We start from the raw sequence: 17,358 nt of genomic DNA on the forward strand, positions 1-17,358 counted from the left end.
TACTGCATGTGGAATAGGTGTTTACTGTTTGTTAAATACCTAAATCTGCAGGTCTGTGATAGAGGCCTGTTTCTTTTCACTTGCTTTACATACCTCCAGTATGTTTCTTTTTACTTGCTTATTGATTGACCTTATTTATTATATTTGGAACAATTCTTTCAAAACATTCAACTTAAAACATCAGAATCCTTATTATGATTTTACAGGACATCCAAACCTCAAAGATTTCTGTATTTTGTATAGTAGCATATATAGAGCAGGCCACTGTAACGCTCCATCACTCACCTTTCCCTCAGATGAACAAAATGGTTTAGCAAAGTTAAGACTCAGATAGGATTTAGCTGTTTAAGTGCTTTCCGTTTATTTGTTTCTTTTTGTCCTAATTCCATAGGTGAACTCATAAATGTGGGCAACTAAATATTCAAATTACAATGTCAGGTGCATAGTTATACATAGGTGCTCAATAAATATTGCACTTGATAAAAATGTTAAAACGGGTGGTGTAAGATTTACTCTATTGAATGTGACCTATCACACTGTCTTCCTCCTGAGTTTCCAGTGGATTCTTTTTCCTTATTTACTATAATTCCTTATTCTTTTAAAGCCTTCAATTTAAAACAGTGAACTGCATTTATCATATTCATGACTAAAGCATGGCATCTTTTCATCTTCTTTCTTGCTCTGGTTGTTGTGGAAATGAAGATGTTAACATATTTACAGAGCTGCTTTGGACGGTTTCACAGGTTGACCAATGCACAACTCCAGGGGCTGTTATTCATATAGACTGCAATATCAATGAAGCCCTCTGTCATAATTTGGGTTCCCCTGAAAGTAGACCCTCAGACAAGGATTTAAGAGTGAGAATTTATTTAGAAAGTGGAGAAAACAATAGGGCAGGAAGGTGGGGAAGTGACACCAGGAAAAAGGAAGATAGCTAATAAAGGGTGCACTATGAAGTCAGCTACTCCAGTGGTGGCTGAAGTTTAATTCCATGGGAAAACTCTGGGAAATGGTTCAACATGCATGCCTCAGAATTGTCCCAACTTTGGGGTGAGGAAGCTGTAGTATTTATATACCAACTGCTGAGACGAGTTATTGGATGACAGCTGTTAGGGTGGGTGTGGGAGTGTTGATTCCTTGGTACCTTGGCCTGCTGGAAGCAAGGGCTGGTGCTTTCTGTCGTTCTGGGATGGGGTGGGGAATGGAGGAAAGGAGTCCCCAAGGGCGGTTTCAGACACTGAGAGTGGTAGCTGGCCAGAGCACAACAAAAGGCCTAAGCGCTATGGAGTCTGCTACAATCCCCTAGAGTTGGGTAGATATAGCCCTTACAACACCATGTGGTGCTTTCTGCATAGATTTAACTTTATTTAGTCTGATATTTTAATTCCATGTCATTAATGTAATTTTCCCTTTTTTTTTCTTTTGTGTCTTCTAGGCAAGTTATTAAATATTGTATTTATTTTTTATGGTGGCTGGCAGTGTTCAATGTCCAAGTATTATTTGACAAATGTTGCATTTTACAATACTATCTGCTTGGACTAAATGTATTAAGAGCTATCATCCTGACTTTTGACATATAATGCACTTTAAAAGTTTCTATTGATTTCTTTTTTTTTTTCTCCGTAGACATCTTAAATATGTTCTCTGAATTCAACCCTATTTGATTCTCTAGGGTATAGCCATGGTTTTATTACCTTATATTTCTTTAACATTTTTCCTCCCATCCCCAAGTACTTATTATAAATGTAATACATGGTCATAATAAAAAAAATCACACTGGCTTGAAGAGTATAATCATTACCTTCACTACAATTCGCCATTACTGTCAACCATCAGAGGCAGATAGGCTTAATATTCTGGCTCCAACATTTACTATTTGTGTGACCTTGGACAAGGTATGTTACCTGTCTGTGCCTCAGTTTCCTCAACTGAGGAAACAGGGACAATAAATTTCCATACCTCACAGGCATGTTTAGAGAATTTATGGATATAATCTAGGCAAAGCTTTTAGGACAGAGGTTAGCACATAGTGTGTGTTTTGCAAATGTTAGCTATTTTTATGTCTCTTTCCCACATATGTAACCACGTATGTCAGCTTTTTTTCCTACACAAATGCAAAGCAATATAAGCAACTCTGACATTTGCTTCTATATACATCTGCTTTGTTCTTTTTTTTTCTCTTTTTTTCGGTACGTGGGCCTCTCACTGTTGTGGCCTTTCCCGTTGCGGAGCACAGGCTCCAGACGCGTAGTCTCGGTGGCCATGGCTCACGGGCCCAGCCGCTCCGCGGCATGCGGGATCCTCCCGGATCGGGGCACGAACCCGTGTCCCCTGCATCGGCAGGCGGACTCTCAACCACTGTGCCACCAGGGAAGCCCTGCATTGTTCTTTTTAAGAATTGCATAATATTTGCAAAACAATTGCATTAGTTATCCATTATGAACCATTTCATAGTTTTACAATGTTTGTCACTATTTATAAGGTAATTACCTAAATAAATTGAAAAATTGGATTTTTGTACTATTGTATTGCTTTTTCATCCTGTCAGATTGTCTGATGTTCAGGATTAGGCATACATTTGGAATTTGTTCACTTTATTATAACAGTCCATATACCTTTGGACTCTGAAGGTTATTGCTTATGAATACTTGTCTTATAAGATATATATAGATAGAATCTATTGTATTAATTAAGATTGGGTTTGTTTACAAGTAATAGAACAAAAGAACAGTAGTTAAACAAGATAAAATATTCTTTTTTATGTAAAAGTGTATATATTCTGTGTAAATGGTACCCTTACAGTTGTGCAAAGCACAACTTGTGAGGTCCAAGAAGACTGTTCCACCTTCAGCCATTACATCTGCATTCCAACAGCAGGAAGAGAAATGAACAAAGAAGAGAGGGCCAAGGAGACACCAACTACATTTATTAATGTATGTAGTAAAATTCACAGAACATAAAATTTACCATTTTAATCATTTTTAAGTGTATGGTTAGTTTAGTGACATTAAGTACATTCACATGGTTGTGCAATCTTCACCATCCATATCCAGATTACTTTTCAATCTTCCTAAACAGAAACTCTGTACCCATTAAACAATAACTCCTCAGTCTCGGGACTTCCCTGGTGGCACAGTGGTTGGGAATCCTCCTGCCAGTGCAGGGGTTATGGGTTCGATCCCTGGTCCTGGAGCATCCCACATGCCGCAGAGTGACTGAGCCCATGCACCACAGCTGCTGAGCCCAGCGACTACAACTACCGAAGCCCGCACGCCTAGAGCCCGTGCTCCCAACAAGAGAGGCCACTGCAATGAGAAGCCCGCACACCTCAAGGAAGAGTAGCACCCGCTCGCCGCAACTAGAGAGAGCCCGCGTGCAGCAACGAAGGCCCAACACAGCCAAAAATAGAAAACAAAACAAAACAAAACAAAATAAAACAACTCAGTCTCCCCTCTCCCCAGCTCCTGGCAACCACCATTCTACTTTCTGTCTCTATGAATTTGACTGTGCTATGTACCACATATGAGTGGAATCACACAGTATTTGTCTTTTTGTGACTGGCATTTTTCATTTAACATAGTGTTTTCTAGGTTCATCCATGTTGTAGCATATGTCAGAATTTCCTTCCTTTCCTTCCTTTTAAGGCTGAGTAAACTATATTTTGTTTATTCATTTATCCAACTTGAGTTGCTCCCACCTTTTGGCTATCGTCAATAATGCTGCTAAGAAACATGGGGGTCCAAATATCTGTTTGGGTCCTTGCTTTTAATTCTTTTGGGTATGTACCCACAAATGGAATTCGTAGACCATATGGTAAGTATATTTTTAACTTTTTGAGGAATGGTCATTCTGTTTTCCATAGCAATCTTACCACTTTACATTTCTACCAGCAGCGCACAAGGGTTCTAATTTCTCCACATCCTCACCAACATTTGTTATTTTCTGGTGTTTTGATAATAGCCATCCTAATGCTCATGAGGCGGTATCTCATGTGGTTTTTATTTCTAATTTCCCTAAAGATAAGTGAAGTCAAGCATCTTTTCATGTACTTATTGGCCATTTGTATATCTTCCTTAGAAAGATGTCTATTTAACTCCTTTGTCCATTTTTCAATTGGATTGTTTTCTTGTTGTTTACTAGTTGTAAGAGTTCTTGATATATTCTGGGCATTAACCCCTCATCAGATATATGATTTACAAATATTTTCTCCCATTCCATGGATTGCCTTTTCACTCTGTTGATAGTATCATATGATGCATAAAAGTATTACATTTTGATGTAATCCAATTTATTTATTTTTTCTTCTGTTGCTTGTGCTTTAGTGCAAGAAATCATTACCAAATCCAATGTCGTGAAGATTTCCTCCCATGTTTTCTTTTAAGAGCTTTATAACTTTTGCTTTTATGTTTAGGTCGTTGACCCATATTGGATTAATTTTTGTAAATGTGTTAGATAAGGGTCCAATTTCATTCTTTTGCATATGGATATCTAGTTTTCCCAGCACCGTTTGTTTAAAAGACACCAACTACCTTTTGTAGAAAGGGTCTTGTAAACTGCCACATAAGACTTTCATGTACATCCCACTGGCCAGAACTTAGTCAGAGGGTTACATTTAACTGCAAGGAAGGCTGGCAAATGAAGTGGGTAAAAGCTATTTTAATTAACAATAAAATTAAAAACAATTTTTGTCTTCTCCTTTTGATTATCTTGAAGACATCATAAAAATAGTGTTGTCCAATGATGTACGTTCAGGTATCTGCATTAATTTTGAGAGCTGGACTGTTGCATTTTTTGCGGGTGATATATTCTTGAAGATCTGGTATAATATCCCAATAGGAATGAATGTAAAATAAATGGTGGTGGTGGAGGTGGTGAGGGCTGGAATCCTTTTTCAGAGCCTATGAATCTATTACAGTGATATTGATTTTGCAGCTGAGTCACCAGTATTTTTTTTCCATTATTTTTGCCCAGATACTAGAGGGTTTTTAAAGGTTGAAGATGTATCTGCTGCATTTAAGTGTCTCAGCATCATTTCCAATATTTTGCAGTAAGCCCTATTCTAAACAAACAATACTGGCTATGGAGGAGCTTTGCCTTCCTCAGAGCGCTTTATCACATTTAACTTCTATTCCAAAGTTACTAATATGCGAGTGAGTTTTCAAGCACCAATATCAGCACTTGATGGCCTTGTTTGGGCTATTAAAAACAATTTTACGGGGTTTCCCTGGTGGCGCAGTGGTTGAGAGTCTGCCTGCCGATGCAGGGGACACGGCTTCGTGCCCCTGTCTGGGAGGATCCCACATGCCGCGGAGCGGCTGTGCCCGTGAGCCATGGCCGCTGAGCCTGCGCATCCGGAGCCTGTTGCTCCACAACGGGAGAGGCCACAACAGTGAGAGGCCCGCGTACCGCAAAAAACAAACAAACAAAAACAATTTTACGTTAAAATAATGGGAAGCGTTAATCTGAAAAATAGTCACCAAAATTATTCCATTCCAAACCATACAAATGTGGTGTTCATGAAGGATAGGCAGGCATTTCTGTTGAGCAGTTGTGGTGACAAAAACATGAAAACTATTTACTTGTGTACCAACTCTGAAATCACGCAATTTTAAATAATTACACACTTCTTGGTATTTAAAAAATTTTTTTAAATCAACATCTAAAATGAGACTATGTTAATATTTTTGTTGTGCTACTTCCAATTTGCATAAAGTGGTTCCACACTGTATCTAGTATCTTGGTGAGGTGATGAAAGAGAAACAGATATGTGAAGTGTATAATCACTAAGTTTAAAAGTCCTACTTTTTAAGGAAGCCTATTTGCTCTAAAATACTGGGGGTGGAGGTGGGAGTGAGGGAGGATTATAGATGAAACAAAATTGTCTATAGGTTGTAATTATTGAAGTGATGGGTAATGGAAGTTAATTATATTATTTTCTTTAGTGTATGTTTGAAGATTTCTGTGATGAAAAGTTAAAAATAAATAAAGAAGGCTTGTTTGTTAACAGGAACTTATACCTAATTGGACTGGTTTTCTCTGTCTTCATTTTTTATTAGAAAAATAGAAAAAATGATTGAGGGGCAGTTTAGCACACACACCTTGGTCAGACACATCTTTTGAAAGGGACAGGTATTGTTTATAAAATTAACCACCCTGAAAAAAATGAGGAGATTTTCACTGGCTAATTCTAAACTTGAACACGCAATAGAAACTTTCTGTGGAAGGAGGTAAACCCCACTGATATTGACTGATGAATGAGAACTCTAACTCTGGCATCATGGACTCAGGTGGAGTCTATTCCTACTAATAGACAGCAACCAAGGAAAGGAACTGTATTTAAATCCTGGATTCACCCTCCTAGCTTTCCCTCTAGACTCAGAGAATTAATTGTTTCTTCTGTTCACAGTTAACTTCCACTTCTGAGCTGTTGATCACATCTATTTCATCTCCTCCGGGATTTTACTACATCAACTATTCCTGTATTCTTGCTCTCATATACTCAGTCTTTCTATCTACTAGCCTCTTCCCCATAGTATGGAAGTGTGTTCAGATTTCCTGTAACTTCCCACGTGCCTCTAGCTAAGATTATTCTAGCCCCCTTTTTCCTATTCCTAAACAGTGCTTCAAAATTATTGTATTTACTCATGTTCTCCAATTTCTCACCTTTATCTTACCATAATTAGACTACAGCCACCGTATCCCTACAACTGCAATAATAAAGACCACTAATTGCCTAATTAACAAATCCAATGGCCAGTTTTAAGTCCTTGACTTATTTAATATCTCTAATTGCTTTCTTAAAAATTATGAGCCAGACACAGTTTTACGTACTTTATAAATATTAGCTCAGTTAAGCCTAGAAAAATCCTATGAGGTAGGTATCATTATTATCTCCATTTTGTAGATAAACACAGGGAGAAAGAGAGATCGACTAATTTGTCCTGGATCACCACTCCTATATTCCTTTAATGTTTTTGTTTGGTTGATTGGTTTCTGAAATGACCAGCTGGGATAGTCAGAATAATCCTCCCCTGCCCTGCCCCCGCCATTTCCTAATCCCTGGAATCTGTGAGTATGTAAGTTTACGTGGCAAAGGGGAATTAAGGTTGCAGATACAATTAAGATGACTAATCAGCTGATATGGAGAATAGCTTGGATTATCCAGGTGAACCCACTATAATCACAAGCGTTCTTAAAAGTGGAAGTAGGAGGCAGAGGAGAGAGTCAGAGAAGGTGTGTGACAACAGAAGCAAGGTCAGAGTGTTGTGATATGAAACCCACTGGACCCACTGTTGTTGGCTTTGAAGACGAAGGAAAAGGCCCAGGAATGCAGGTGGCCTCCAGAAGCTGGAAAAGGTAAGGAAGCTGATTCTACCCTAGAGTCTTCAGATGGGAATGCTGCTCTGCAGACACCTTGACTTTAGACCAGGGAGATGTGTGTTGGACTTCTAAACCTACAGAACTGTAAGATAATATATTTGTGTTGTGTTAAGCTACTAAAGTTGTAATTATTTGTTACAGCAGCTTTAGGAAGCTCCTGCAATAGCTTATCCTGGCTTTCTTCCTACTTCTCTGACCATTTCTTCCCAGGGTCCTTTCCTGGTTCCCTGTACTCTGATCCCCTAATGGTTTGTGTTCCCCAGAACTCTGTCTTTAGCACCTGTTGTCATCACATACATTTCTCTGGGTAGTATTACCCAGAATTTTCGTGAGAAAATTATCACGGTTTTGAACACTATCTGTACTCTGACTTCCAAATCTCTAATTCTAACAAAATCCTGAACTCAAGACATATATATCCAACAGCCCCCAAGACCTTCTACCTCAATGCCCAACAGGCAGCTCAAACTTATATACACTTCTCCTCCTATAAAGCATCAACTCCTACTATATTTTCTGCCTGAGATCTATATAACTTAAGCCAGAAACTCAGAAGTCATTTTTCTTTTCTTTCACATCTTTATTGGAGTATAAATGCTTTACAATGTTGTGTTAGTTTCTGCTGTACAACAAAATGAATCAGCTATATGTATACATATATCCCCATATCCCCTCCCTCTTGAGCCTCCCTCCCAACCTCCCTATCCCATCCCTCTAGGTCATCACAAAGCATCGGGTTGATCTCCTTGTGCTATGCAGCAGCTTCCCACTAGAAACAGGTCTTATTCACCTGTAAATTCCTAGAATCTAGCATAAAGCCTAGTATATGTGAGGCATGTATTAACTATTGAATGCAAGAAAGATTTCTTGAGACTAGGGTCAGAGGGAAGCAGAGAGGTATGGGCCTCTTAGAGAATTCTGTCTCTATTGGAGAACATGATAAAATATTGTTTAAGCAGAAAATGTTGTGAACTTGAGTTCCATAACCCTTTGTGGTCCAGTCACTAACGTAGAAAACTAGTCAGCATTCCTGGTGCCTAGTTCAATGTCTGGTATATAGTATATGGTTAAGAGATGTGTACAAATAAAGGATTGGAAATATAAAGGGATGAGGGAGGAGGAGAGACCATGATGGGGGTGGGGGTAATTGGGAGGAAAGCGTGACGCTTAGGCACTCTTTGTTGCAAGGAGCCACGTTAAGAGCACAGATGTGGAGGTAGGAATGTAGCAGGTTAGAGAAACAAGGACTTGAGTACTTGGATAGTATAAAAGGTGCACATAGGCAATGAAGGATGTGAGGGAAGACAGGGAGGTGTGTAAATAGACGGAACAATCTTGGCAGGCAAGGAGACTCAAAGTGATGTCTCAATGGTCCAGGTGTGAGGTATGAAGGCTTAGACCAGGATGTGGTATGAGATCAGAATGGAAAAAAGCTGTGTGAAATGAAGGAAGGATCATCAAGATAATTTAATGAATAACTGCAGATGGAAAAGAGGGAAAGGAATGAAGACTGATTCTAAGGTTTGAACCTCAGAGAAATGACCAAATTAAGCCCAGAAAAGGGAGCTGGCTTCCTAATAAAATGGAAGCATTTAGCCTTCCCAAGCATTTTATAAGATTATGATAGAGTTAGGAGGTATCATGACCCTTCTAGAAACCAGATTATGATAAACAGATTTTCCTATAAACTCTGTAATAATTTAGTGTAATCTATAAATTAAACATTGCCATAGTTTTCTTTAATCTTTTCTCTAATTACAAAATGAATACATGGTTAATAAAACTTGGAAAACACAAAAAGCAAAGGAAAAAATTATTCATAATTCTGTCATACAACAATAACAACCAAAGTCAAAACTTAGGGTATAGTATTTGGATTATTTTTTGATGTATTAGTATGTCTTATACATACTCTTGTGTGTTTTTTTGTTTTTTTTTTTTGCGGTACGCGGGCCTCCCACAGCTGCAGCCTCTCCCGCTGCGGAGCACAGGCTCCGGACGCGCAGGCTCAGCGGCCATGGCTCACGGGCCCAGCCGCTCCGCAGCATGTGGGATCCTCCCAGACCGGGGCACGAACCCGTGTCCCCTGCATCGGCAGGCGGACTCTCAACCACTGCGCCACCAGGGAAGCCTTACTCTTGTTTTTTAATTGGAAATTTCAAACGGTACGGAATTACTTTTTTTAAATTTATTTTTTATTTTTGGCTGCGTTGTGTCTTCGTTGCTGCACGCGGGCTTTCTCTGGTTGCGGCGAGCGGGGGCTACTCTTAGTTGCAGCGCGCGGGCTTCTCATTGTGGTGGCTTCTCTTGTTGCCGAGCACGGGCTCTAGGCACGCAGGCTTCAGTAGTTATGGAGCACAGGCTCAGTAGTTGTGGCTCGTGGGCTTCAGAGCACAGGCTCAGCAGTTGTGGTACACAGGCTTAGTTGTTCTGCTGCATATGGGATCTTCCCAGACCAGGGCTCGAACCTGTGTCCCCTGCATTGGCAGGCGGATTCTTAACCATTGTGCCACCAGGGAAGCCCCAGAATTACTCTTTACACAGGATTCTCTTTACATAGGATCTTTCCATTCTAATCCTCCTTCAAGTCTAGCAAACCCACTCTTCTAAAGGAACCACTATTAACAGTTTGTGTGAAATTAATTGTATACCAAAAGCTTTATGAAAATAAATATATTTTGTATTTACAAACATATAGTATCTACATATGTATAGATCTATATATATAGTTGACCCTTGAACAACAGAGTTTAACTGTGTGGGTCCACTTATATGTGGATGTTTTTCAATAAATACTACAGTACTACATGATCTGCAGTTGGTTGAATCTGCAGATGTGGAAACTTGGATAGGATGGTAAAGTTATATGCAGATTTTCAACTCTGTGAGGCCCAGGCCCCTAACCCCATTGCTGTTCAAGGGTCTACTGTATTGTGTGTCTATAGATCTCATGCATGCACATGTATACGTAATGTACAGCTTGATTATATCAGCTGCATAATTCTATATTATAGGTGTATCAGAAATTATTTTATACTCAACTGCTGAACATTTAGATTTTGATTTTTGTGCTTTAAAAAATAATGTAATGAAGAGCGTCTTTGCCTTAACTTTGACTTTTGGGGAATTCTCTTAGTGTTTCATTGTTAAATATGATATTAATTTAGATAAATAGTCTTTGTCATGGTAAGATAGGCTTCCTCTATCCCAGTTTAACGAGATGTTTTTTCTTTAATTATGAATAACTGTCACATTCTAGCAAATACCTTTTTGACTTTTATTGAGATTGTATTACTCCTTTGACTTATAAATGTGATGAATCATTAACATACATACATATATATAATTTTTGGGGGGCCTTGCCGCACAGAATGCGGGATCTTAGCTCCCCCACCAGGGATCAAACCTGTGCCCTCTGCAGTGGAAGCGAGGAGTCTTAACCACTGGACCACCAGGGAAGTCCCAAATCATTAACATATTAATAATCCTTCCTACATTACTGACATAACCCTTCTTGGTAAATGTCATTCTTCTAATGAGAAACAGTTAAATTTCATTTGCTCACATTTAGGATTTGGAATCTATATTCACTTGCTGATATTTTTAACTTGACCAGGAACTGGTTCTAGATGTTTAAAGGATGTGTCATTGCAAATATCAGAGGTTTGAAAATAGACACACACCCAGTGGCCTAGGAATCTGGGATATCTTCCACGCAACTCTCATAATAAGCAATTGCTTTCGTCCCTATTAAAAACAGGGAAGACGACTGCCAGCCCCTCCTGTCCTTAGTGATTCTGCCTCTTCCCCAGGCCTCTAATTTTGAGGGCAGGGCTGCAGAGAGAGAGTCTGAGTGCTTCGGTGACCCCCTCCACCCAATTCCATAGAGCCTGGACTCTTTCAGAGGAAATACTTGTTCTTTCTTATCTGTCTTTAAGGTTGGCCATCTGGGAGCCAGCCACCTCAACTTTTTGAAGAGAAACAGGACCTGAACAAATTTAGAATTAAAACTGGAATTCATTTGGATATCTTGAATCCTTGGTAGATTTTCATATAGAAAGCTTAAGATGATGATTATTAGTTCAGTTTTGAAAACTGAATTAGTATAAAGATATATTCATTTTTAAAATGATGTGAATGAGAAATAGTGATTTTTTTTTTTAAGGATAATTCTTCTTCCCCAACCCCAGGACTGGTAGAGCTAGAGGGGAAGTACTTTGAGAAAGTACTGGTTGCCATTAGTTATAGAAGGCCCATTATATGGTTGTAGTAAAGTCAGTTTGTGATAATATTTTGAAGCATTCTAAAAACATTTTTCTGTTGGAGTACCAGAAAATGGTACTCTTCATTTTTTCCTACTCTGTTACTAATTCGTAGGTTGAATGGGGTTTGTTCTGAGCATTAATGAATGTAAAATATTTGGATTATTACCTGGCCCACAGTAAGCCTTCAGTAAACCTTAGCTACTATTACTTATTATGGGGGTAGGCAGCTTCCGACATGACTTCCGTTGAACCTCACCTCCTGGTATTCATGCACTTGTGTAATCCCCTTCACTTGACTGTGGCTGGACTCAGGGACTTGCTTCTAACGAGTAGAATATGGCAAAAGTGATAGGATGTCTCTTCTGTGATTACATTACACTAGACTGTGACTTCCTTTTTGTTGGAGTCTCTATTGCCCTCCCAGCTTGTACACTTTGCAAACTGCCATGTTGACACAGAATTAAGATAGCTTCCATCCAACAGCTTGCAAGAATCTGAATGCTTTCAACAACAAGTGAGCTTGGAAGTGGATCCTTCCCCAGTTGAACCTTGAAATGACTACAGCCCCAGATGACACCTTGACTTCAACTTACAAAAGATCTTGAAATGGGATCTAGCTAAGTTGTACCCAGATTCCTGACCCACAGACACTGTGATATTTTAAGCCTGTAAGTTTTGGGGTAATTTGTTCTATAACAATAGATAATATTATAAACAGTATAACATAGACTTAAGATTACAGACTCTGGAACCTGACTCTGGAGTTTGAATCCCAGCTCTGTCACTTACTAGCTGTTTGACTTTGTGTAAACTACTTAATCTCTGTGTGCCTTGGTTTTCCCATTTGTAAGACGGGGATGATGTTAGGAATAGTAAATGAGATAATACACATAAAGACCCCAGCACATAGTAAGTGCTATATCTGTTGGATATTATTTTTTTATTTTTTATTTTTGTTTTGCGGTAAGCGGGCCTCTCACTGTTGTGGCCCCTCCCGTTGCGGAGCACAGGCTCCGGACGCGCAGACTCAGCGGCCATGGCTCACGGGCCCAGCCACTCCGCGGCATGCGGGATCCTCCCGGATCGGGGCACGAACCCGTGTCCCCTGCATCGGCAGGCGGACTCTCAACCACTGCGCCACCAGGGAAGCCCGGATATTACTTTTATGAAGAAGAAACTAGGGCATAGACCTTTACTGCTAGCGTTAGCCATCAGCTCTGGTTTCCTATTAAAGTCTTTTGCAAACAAGAACGCCTTCTAGTTTTAGTTTATAAGTGCATTTGGCTCAATGCTGAAGGGAGAGACAAAGAATAATGGTTTCTACATTATTTCATGAGGAGGAATTGGCAGTCTTTTCAAGTAAGTCTCCTTAAAGATGAGGAGTTGGTTTAATTCTTTGGAAGAGAAGTGAAACTCCTTGCTACCTTGTCTTCTACCCTCAAATACTGCATATTACTTAGATGGATTACAGTAGACAGGAGAGTGTGCCCTTAGTTTACACTCAGTTCTTATGGTGAGAGGTTCAGTGTAGGCTTAAAATTAAATGCTGAGTCAAGTGGAAGCCAGAAAAGTAAAGTTCTAGTAGTCCAAGAAAGAGCTGTGCAGAGGCAAGGTCTAAAGAAGGTCTAAAGAAATAATTTCAATGGGTAAGAAATTAAATCTTGGGGTAGTGTAAGATCAAACAAAAGCAAACTTGAGGACAGAAAGGTCATTTATTGAGGCAAGGATTGGGTGCAAAAGACCTCTAAAACACACAGATTTTACATTTGCACAGCACTTCAGAGTTTGCCAAATGTTTTTGCTCACGTAATTTTATTCGATCCTTACAACAACTAAGTCAGCACTAATGTGTTATCATCATTTTGAGATGAGGCCATAAAACCTCAGAGTGGTTAAGTTTCTTATTTGAGGTCACACAGCCACTAAGTGGGATGAGATATAAAACTTTCTGATCTATGTGATAGGACATTTGGTCTGCCATAGCTCTTAGGTTATTTTGATCAGTTTCTATGTCATTCTGGATCGAATTATTTAGAACTTGACATTCCTGGCTAGGAATGTACCCTACATGAGCAGCGCATGGCAGACACCATGCAAGTGAGCTGGGATTTTGAGTTCCAAGTTGCAAGTAGGTTTATTTTATTCCAGTTAACAAACCCTGCTTTTTTCCATACTATTCCTGCTCAGCAGCTATTTTGTGACACTTTCCCAAATTCCCTGATATACTTTGATTACAGTTATTAAGAAAATGTTAAGTTACATGGGCATTCAAAATGATTCCCTATTTAAAAATGACCCTGCACTACCCACATATGACATTTTCACAATATTTTACAGTATGATCTTGGAGATAATTTCAACACAGAAACACCATACAGTATAATGAGAAAAATGGCCTTGGACTGTGCTTTTAAAAAACTGTACCCATCATGCAGTGTTGTAATACGAGAAGTTTCATCTAACCTTAAATTTGTTTTGAAGCAAACTCTATATATGTCAGTTTTATCTGTCTTTGCCAAATATGCATCAGTAATCTTTATAAATAATCCATTATCAAATATAAACAATGTGCCTGGGACCCAGAGCCTTCCCTAGTAACCAATGTTGAGAAAAGGATGTAAAGCTGTAGTGTCCATGTTGAGAATTTTTCCTCTCCTCCTAACATTCAGTGCCTTCATGATGTAACTGGCTGTTTCTCACTGGGGTGTTCCATTCAGATGTGCCATTCTCTAAACTGGCCTCAAGATTCCAGACCTTTCCATTACTCACCTGAGGTACTGAGTGCCAGGTGCTATTAGGTTCTCAGGGGATATGGTGAAACCAAATACAAACTAATTTTCTCATTTATTGAACAACTATTTACTGCTCTCATGGAACTCACATTCTGATGAGAGAGACATCCAGTAAAAAAGGTAACAAGATAATGAGGTAAAATGTATATAGTGGGAAGTGCTAAAGATTTAAAAAAGTAGAAAAAAGGATTTTAAGGGGGGTGGTTTTGGAACTTTAGATTGGTGGACTGGGAAGACCTCATAGAGAAGGTGATCTGAGTAAGAAGTAAGGAGAAATGTTAAGTGATAGGATGAAAGTCATGTTACAGTGAAGGTCTATAGAAAGTACTTCAGAAACACATGATGACGGTGATACAGCCAACACTCACTCATTTAATACATACTACATGCCAGGCAGTGTTAGAAGTACTTTATACAGACGAATTCATTTAATCTTCACAATAACCCCGTTCTAAGAAAGAGATCACCTATCCTATGAGAAAGTAATTGATTTGAGGTGGGATTGGGAAAGGAAATTAGCTGCACAGAGGTGATGACATTCAAGTTGGCCCTAAGTGATGGAGGTGAGTGTTGGGAATGGGGAGGTCCTGGATGCTGGAAGTTAATAAGAGACATAGGGACACGTAGGGAAACCCATACAAAGTGTAGAGACAGAAATATACCTGGGATGTTTGGGGAATGTGTCTGGGAGTCAAAGCCATTTTTAGAAATAACTGTGCCTTGATATTTTTCTAAGGGGAAAAATCCTGTTTTACTAAAGATAATAGCATAAAAGAACAGGGGAGGAAGAGTTTATATTTATGAAGGCACAAAGGATCTTTTTAGGGACTAGGCTTTATCAGAATGGGGGAGAGAAAAAGACTTCCAGCCATTACTGGTGACTTATCTCAGGGTAAGCCGGGACTCAAGAAGTGAAACAGTAGGAAAACCACTGTCTCATTCCCATCAGCCCTTTGTCCAATCAGGCAGATACAATTGACTCTCAAATCTTTAAGTGGCTACCTCTTTGCCTAAATTTTAGGCAACTGAAAGTATGTGGCATAAACAAAAATCCCTGCCTTTTGATTTTTGTGTACATGTTATATTGATTTTCAGTGTCCAAGAGAATTTTTAAACGCTGCATGAATTTTCTCATAAGTTTTCTACAAACTAACATTGAGGTGTTTTGCGTCTTTTGAAGAATATCCTGCTAAAGAAATTCTCCCCTGTCCCAGTGCTTCTTTGAAAACTCTCAGTATAAAAGACAATGATAATTTGAATATTTTAATGACACTATGTCACAATTTTTATTACACACATCAGTGAATGGAAGGAAGTTTTCATCATGAGATTACGAGGCTGTTAAGACAACAGATTGTTCTCCCAAAGTCTACAGAGCTGCCTAAATCCTTGCAGTATTTTGAGTACCTTTAACTGCTAAAAAATATTTCTTCTGGATGTTTTTATTTTTTAAAGCATAAATGCCTCTGAGAATTTATTCAAATCACACAAGCATTGATCTATTGGCTGTAGAACAAAGAGCATCATCAATGACATAGGTGACTTTTTGGAATGAAAATACTGAATTTGACTTTATATCTCAGTTTATGAATATGCTAATAACTATTAACTTGCTCTGTTTTGTGGATTTTTGTTTCAGTAACTCTTTAAGAACCTTAAAATGGCAATTTGCCAAGTGACTTTCTCTCTAAGAGCAGAGCACAGTTGTGATGATATTTGAATAATACAAACAACAGTAGACAAGCAGAGGAAGGAAGAGGCAAGGAGGCAACAGTTTCTAGGCTTGTCTGTATCTACATGCTTTTTTTTTTTTTTTTTTTTTTTTGGTGGTACGCGGGCCTCTCACTGTTGTGGCCTCTGCCGTTGCAGAGCACAGGCTCCGGATGCGCAGGCTCAGCGGCCATGGCTCCCGGGCCCAGCCACTCCGCGGCATGTGGGATCTTCCCAGACCAGGGCACGAACCTGTGTCCCCTGCATCGGCAGGCGGACCCTCAACCACTGCGTCACCAGGGAAGCCCTACATGGTTATTTTTTAATTAAACCAAAGATATAAAATGACCATGATTTGTGCAGCAGAAGTTTTGGTTATACAAACAATTAAAACATTTAAAAAAGTAAACTATTAGCTGTGAGTTATTGTCAATAGCAACAGTGTCAACACTACATACATGTTACTAAGATTAAGTTGTGGGATTCTTTAACCAGAGTGAATAAGTTATTAAAATTAGGGGAGGGACTTCTCTGGTGGTACAGTGGTTAAGAATCCGCCTGCCAATGCAGGGGACACGGGTTTGAGCCCTGGTCCAGGAAGATCCCACATGCCACGGAGCAACTAAGCCCATGCGCCACAACTACTGAGCCTGTGCTCTAGAGCCTGCAAGCCAGAACTACTGAGCCCGCACACCTAGAACCTGTGCTCTGCAACAAAGAAGCCACCACAATGAGAAGCCCATGCGCTGCACCAAAGAGTAGTCCCCGCTCTCCTCAACTAGAGAAAGCCCACGTGCAGCAACAAAGATCCAATGCAGCCAAAAAGAAATAAATTAATTAAAATAAATAAAATTAGTGGAAGAAGTTTGGCTTATACCAAATAAGCCATAATTTGATATTAAATGAATTACACGTATTTCACAGGATTCCGCACTCAGTCCCCTTCTCTCTTCTTTGTTCCCCTGGGCAATTCTCCACCCATATCTGTAACTCTCATCCAGGAATTGATCACTGCTAGATCTCATCCTCACCTCTGACTGCTGTCATGTGTTACAGACTTAACTTATTAATTACTGTCTCATTCTAGATTGGGGAACCTCAAAGGCAACATATCCCCAAATGTTCTCCTCTTCTCTCCCCTCCCAGTTTTTGGTTAATGGACCCATAGTTCATCCCGGTGCTCAAGCCAAAAACCTATCAATCATCCAAGA

The sequence above is a fragment of the Lagenorhynchus albirostris genome, chromosome 11, assembly GCF_949774975.1.
Source record: "Lagenorhynchus albirostris chromosome 11, mLagAlb1.1, whole genome shotgun sequence".
Lineage (NCBI taxonomy): Eukaryota > Metazoa > Chordata > Mammalia > Artiodactyla > Delphinidae > Lagenorhynchus > Lagenorhynchus albirostris.